Source organism: Kogia breviceps, chromosome 3 (genome assembly GCF_026419965.1).
Source record: "Kogia breviceps isolate mKogBre1 chromosome 3, mKogBre1 haplotype 1, whole genome shotgun sequence".
Classification (NCBI taxonomy): Eukaryota; Metazoa; Chordata; class Mammalia; order Artiodactyla; family Physeteridae; genus Kogia; species Kogia breviceps.
In genome coordinates this window covers 124,584,914-124,590,913 of record NC_081312.1, presented here as the reverse complement: position 1 = coordinate 124,590,913, position 6,000 = coordinate 124,584,914, and the positions used below count along the sequence as shown (strand labels likewise).

At 46.5% G+C, this 6,000-nt stretch overlaps 1 long non-coding RNA gene across 1 annotated transcript in view; it reads left to right on the top strand.

The window, feature by feature from the left end:
- The first annotated feature begins 2,621 nt into the window (after positions 1-2,621).
- LOC136793832 (uncharacterized) overlaps positions 2,622-6,000 on the top strand; it is a 28,658-nt gene continuing 25,279 nt past the window's right edge. Inside the window, exon 1 of the long non-coding RNA XR_010839768.1 lies at positions 2,622-2,708. This is a non-coding gene — a long non-coding RNA (uncharacterized lncRNA). The remainder of the gene's footprint in view (positions 2,709-6,000) is intronic.

The window sequence follows — 6,000 nt, the reverse complement described above, 5'->3', positions numbered from 1 at the left end:
TTGGACTTTTGGGTTCCCTGGCAAGAGAGGTATATTCAGGAAAGAAGTGTCCTAAGGGTACTTTTAGGGGCTGGGGTCATCCTATCTTTTAACCACTGCTATTCACAGCAGCATCAGCACCCCCTGGGAACTTATTAGAAATGCAAATTCATGGGCTCCACCCAAACTTGATGAATCACACTCTGGGGTGGGGGGCAGAAATCTGTGTTTTAACAGGAATCCAGGTGATTTCATTGTGCATGGAAATTTGAGATGCACTGTCTGAAGGACTAGCTGAAAGACTCAAATCCCCCACTCCTCTGTCTTTGGGAAGATGAGGCCAATCTAGCTCCCTCCCTTGGTTTTTGTAAATTTCAAAAGCTTTCCTAGTCAACAGTGGCTCTGATTTCAGGGGTAGGGGTTGGGGGGGTGGTGGTAGGGAAGGGCTGGGGAGGTTAATTCTTGTTATGTATTTAGTGCCATGGACCTTTATCTTCACCTGGGTTACAACTCTGATAAGGGACACAAGCTTTTATTTTTTTTAAAAAATAATTTTATTTATTTATTTTTGGCTGCATTGGGTCTTCATTGCTGTGCACAGGCTTTCTGTAGTTGCGGTGGCGAGCAGGGGCTACCTTTCACTGCGGTGTGTGTGCTTCTCATTATGGTCGCTTCTCTTGTTGCACAGCACGGGCTCTAGGCACGTGGGCTTCAGTAGTTGTGGCATGCAGGCTCAGTAGTTGTGGCTCGTGGTCTCTAGAGCTCAGGCTCAGTAGCTGTGGCGCACGGGCTTAGTTGCTCTGTGGCATGTGGGATCTTCCCAGACCAGGGCACGAACCTGTGTCCCCTGCATTGGCAGGCGGATTCTTAATCACTGCGCCACCAGGGAAGTCCCACAAGCTTTTCCTGATCGACCTTTTTGCACCTTCACACCTCCCAAATACAGTTCACATGAGGTAGTTTTGCATAGTAGATTTTGCCTTGTGATTTGAAGGCAGATTGTGGAAAGGAATATCCCAGCACTGCAGCCAGATAATTTAAAGTCGAATATTTCCCTTTCCTGTCCCTCAGATATTTTTTTTTTTCCTGGCCGCGCTGCATGGCCTGCGGGATGTTATTTCCCCAACCAGGGATTGAACCCACGCTCCTACAGTGGTAATGCAGCGGAGTCTTAACCACTGAAGCACCAGGGAAGTCCTCCCTCAGCCATTTCTTACAACGCAAGCCCCCAGTGATGTTCCTAGGCCTTCTCTCTCCTCCGTCCTTTTTCTCTTCTCTACATCTAAGTTTCTATGCATTTAACTTGCCAAAGAGCTTAACTTTCTCCTTGTTTCCTTCCAATCCAGTTCTCCAGGATCCCACCTTGCACCACCTAAGAAACTGTGATGATATTTTCACAAACAAAAATAGTTCCTTCCCTAGGAGGTTCTCTGGTGCCATCTGGTAAAATAGTAATTTTCTTTATCCCCCTACATTAGCAATGAAACTTCTTATTTAATCCTAAGGGTGCTCCCACAGCCATGGCCTTGGTAACTTCCTACTCCTTTAGGCTGAAGGGTTGTGGTCTGCCCTTCCCACACCAGCATTCTCTCAATCTGGGGTGCTTTCCCTTGGCCATATTACTGACTTGGTTCTCACGTAGATGCTTCACCCACTAAACAAATTTCTTAACAGTCTTTCCTTCCCTAGCTTGTCCTCTTTTATTGTTGTTTTTCTCCCAAAGACCTTTGTTCATTCAGCAAACTCTTCTTAAAATTCTTCTCAATCCCTCAATCCTTAAATGCTGCCTCCTTCCCCTACCAGCTCTGAGCATTCCCTTCTTGCTGGAAGGAAGAATGTCCCTGACCCCAGCCAGGCCATGAGCACTGCCTCAGTGGTGGCTTCTTATGCCCCTCAAACTTGTACCCATTTTACCTCTTCCAAACTATTGATTCACTTGATTCAGCTGATGTTATTTAAGCTTTCAGGGTAATAAATGAAGGTAAACCATGTCACGGCCTCATACCCACTCCACAATAAGCTTTAATTAGAAAGGAGGACAGGTACTTCACCAGAAAGGAGACTGTACCTTCCACGAATATGTAGAAGCTCATTAAACTTCTGTGCACAGATGGATATCAAAGACTTTTTCCATCCTCACCTTCTTGACCTGTCCATCATCTGCAAGACTGTCAACCTCACTCTCTCCTTTCATTCTCTCTTCAGGCTGGTCCTGATATTGGGTCATTCCGGGGATCTTCTCCTTCTATTTTGAGCATCCCTTGAGTGTTCTTGTCTTGTAAGATGGGCCCTTCTACTCCTCTCCCGACTTCTCTTGCCAGGAGTAAGACCAAATATTGGGAATCAGCTAAGCATAATGAGGAATGTGGAGGGCTGAGCCCTGGCCACACTGCAAATCATCTGGGAAAAAAAAGCACTGGGGTGTTTCCCAGGGCAGGTCCTTTGGGGAACATCAATGAGTAGACAGAGATGAGACTGGGTTTTTCTGCATGAACAACCAAGGCTCCTCCCTATGACCTACCTCTTCTTGGTCTGGAGACGCCACATACTTGAAGTGAAATCAACAATCCTTTCCTTAGATCTCATCCTTTCCTGATGTGAAGACCAAGAGAGCCTGATCATTTGTAATCACCTCTTTCCAGTTGAGAACAGACATTGGAACCTTAACCTGGAGGATCTGCAGATCCATGATGAAGAGGAAGAGCATTTCCCTGGGAAACATCTGCCAAGTAAGTCTTTCCTCCAGGGTAGTGGTCAATGATAAGCCTCCTTATCACTTGCCCAGGCACAAAGCCCAGCAGACTGGGCAGGGGTACCAACTGGGAAAGCCAAAGTCATCCAGTCTCCTCCTTACATTTGTAGTGATTGCACATCTAGCCACCGTGGGAGCATTTTTCTCTGCCCCTTGTGCCTCTGCTGCCCCTCCCCTCTCATCCATGGGGCTGAACCCTGGGGTAGATTTTCTATCAGTGCAGGGGCACAGATCCTTCTTTCCTTGGAAGGCCTTAAGGAGTTGAATATGAGGGTGGGGAGAAGGAAGCCAGAAACTCACAGATGCAATGGAACCAGATCTCACTGTCCAGAGACCACTATGCTAGTAGCAGCAGCTGAGTTGCTTTCCCTCTGGGATGGAATCGTGGGCTAACATGAATCTAGATAAAAGAATAAGTCAGGCTCTGCTCCATGACCTCTGGGACACATTATCCAAGACATAGAGCTGAGGTGTGGAGGCCAAGAATGGAAAAAAGGGAGCAGACTTTTTCTCTACATTATAGGAAAGCTTAGATTGTAGGGAACCCAAGGACTGGAATGGGGTTGCATCTCTCTCTGTGATCCCAGAACTCTTGTGGTGCCCAGCACTTAGCAGACCATTTAGTAAATGTTGAATGAATAAAAGAAGTGGCTTGGCTTCAGAGGAGTGTCAGGGAGGAGGAGCTGATGTAGGTAACTACAGCTCAATTGTCAGGGGCTTCCGTTCTTCCTGTGTTCCAGCTGTGAGGCCTGATTGAGTCCTGTCACCTCCCAGAGTCCCCAGCTTCCTCATCAGCAAAATGGTAACTGTTATTGACTTCATGAGCTTGCTGTGAAGGTTCAGTGAAATAGAAAGTGTGCAATGGGGGGAGCACATCAAAACCACCCCATCAAAGAGCAGCATGACAGAGTAGAAAAAGCCCTGGATTTGGAACAGTCTGTACATCCAAATTCCAATTTTTCCACTGCCCTTCCAAGCTATGTGTTCTTAGGCAAGTTGCTTTATATCTCTGAGCCTCGGTTTTCTCATCTGATAAGAGTATCCATTTGTATTTGTTTTCTATTGCTGCTGCAACAAATCATCACAATCTTAGTGGCTTAAAAGAACAGAAATTTATTATCTTACATTTTTGGAGGTCAGAAGGCCAAAATGGGTCTCAACTAGATTAAAATCCAAGTGTTAGCAGGGTTGGGTTCCTTTCTGGAGGTTCTATGGGAGAATCTGCTTCCCTGCCTTTTCTTTACCCCCATTCTGTAGCTTGTGGCCCCTTCCATCCTCAAAGTCAGCACCGGCTGGTTGAGTCTTTCTCACATGGCATCTCTATGACACCCACTCTTCTTTCTCTCTCCAGATAATCCAGAATAATTTTCCTATTTTAAGTTCAACTGATTGGTAACCTTAATTCAATCTGCAACCTGAATTCCCCCTTGCATGTAACATAATATATTCAGAGGTTCTGGGGATCAGGATGGAACCATCTTTAGGGTACATTATTCCACCTGCCACACCTCAGAGTGTTTTTATGAAGATTAAACAAGACAATACATGTAACCTAGGCCTGTGCTGACTTGTGATAAGAGTTTAGCAAATTGTGGCAGCTATCACCATCATCATCACCACCATCACCATCATCATCACCATCACCACCACCACCATCATCATTATCACCACCATCACCATCATCATCATCACCACCATACCATCATCATCATCATCATCATTACCACCATCATCATCACCACCACCATCACCATCATCACAACCACCACCACCATCGTTACCACTATCACCATCATCATTGCCACCACCACCACCATTATCATCATCACCATCATCATTATTCTATAGTCATCTTAGTCCCCATTCCCTCCTTTGCTCTGCAGAAGGAAAGCTTGCCCCTCTGTGAGGACCACCAGGTGTGCTGGGGCAGTCAAAGGTTCACAGAGCTCCCTGCATGTCTCGCCCTTGACTTCCTGGCTCACTAAGCCTCCAGCTCCAGCTCTCCCTCTTCCACAGGAGCTTCCCTGATTCTTGGGCCCTCACACAGGGGCCCAGGGACAGCTTCTGCTTCTATACACCACATCCTGGATGAGGGGGAGACCAGCTTTGTCTGTCCCCCCAGCCCCACCGAGCTCCGTCTGCAGTCCTGGTTGGAGAAATGCTCCTGGACACACAGAGCAGTTGTGAGAACACATTTCTCTGGAAGTTCACAGCTCCCCTGGGCTCTTCCTGAGCATGAGGGGCTGTGCACAAAACCCCAATGCCAGTTAAAGATGAGTTAACAAAACGGCCTCTTATGTAATCTGCCTGATAATAATGGAACATGATATTCATTTGGGGAAGGGAGGGGATGCCCCTTACTCCAGCTGTGGGGAGGAACTCTGTGGACTCCAGGATACTGGTAGAGTGAGGTGAAAGAACTTTGTTGAGAGAGCATGATTTGTGTCCTTCAGCATTTGTGGGTAGGGGGTGGGTCTGACTCTTGTGAAAACCATCTAAAGGCTGGGACTGGCTGGAAATGCCTGTCCTCTCAGCACACAGAGAAAGAGTGAGGTGGGAGGGGTTTGCCCCTCCTAATTCCAGTGAACTTTTTCTGAGTCTTATGAGGGTGATGGGGTAGGAGCCATTTGGAAAGGGCTCCATGCAAGATGACTCCCCCAACAAAAAGAGGTTGTGTGGTTGTGCCCCTGGATGTGGGCTCTGGAAGGAGTGGCGAGGCAGTCACCAGAGAGCACTTCCCTTGCATAAGGACGCCACACCAAGAGAGAGGCTCCCAAAGGGGGAGCATGGGGCCCTCAAAACCCCTACAGACTCCTACAGCTCTGCAGCAAAAACCCAGATAACCCAATTGAAAAACAGGCAAAGCAGTTGAAGAGACATTTCTCCAAAGAAGACGTACAAATGACCAACAGATATATGAAAAGATGCTTAACATTACTAATCATGCAACTCAAAATAACAGTGAATTATCACCTCATACCAGTTAAGATGGCTATTATCAGAAAACAAAAAATAACAAGTGTTGGCCAGGATGTGGAGAAATGGAACTCTCATACGTTGTTGACGGAGTGTAATATGGTGCAGCTGCTATGAAAAACAGTATGTAAGTCCCTCAGAAAATAAAAAATAGAATTACCATCTGATCCAGCAATTCCACTTCTGGGTGTACAACCAAAAGAATTGAAATCAAGATCTCAAAAGAGATTATCTGCATTCCCATGTTCATTCCAACATTATTCACAATAGCCAAGATGTGAAAACAACCTAAG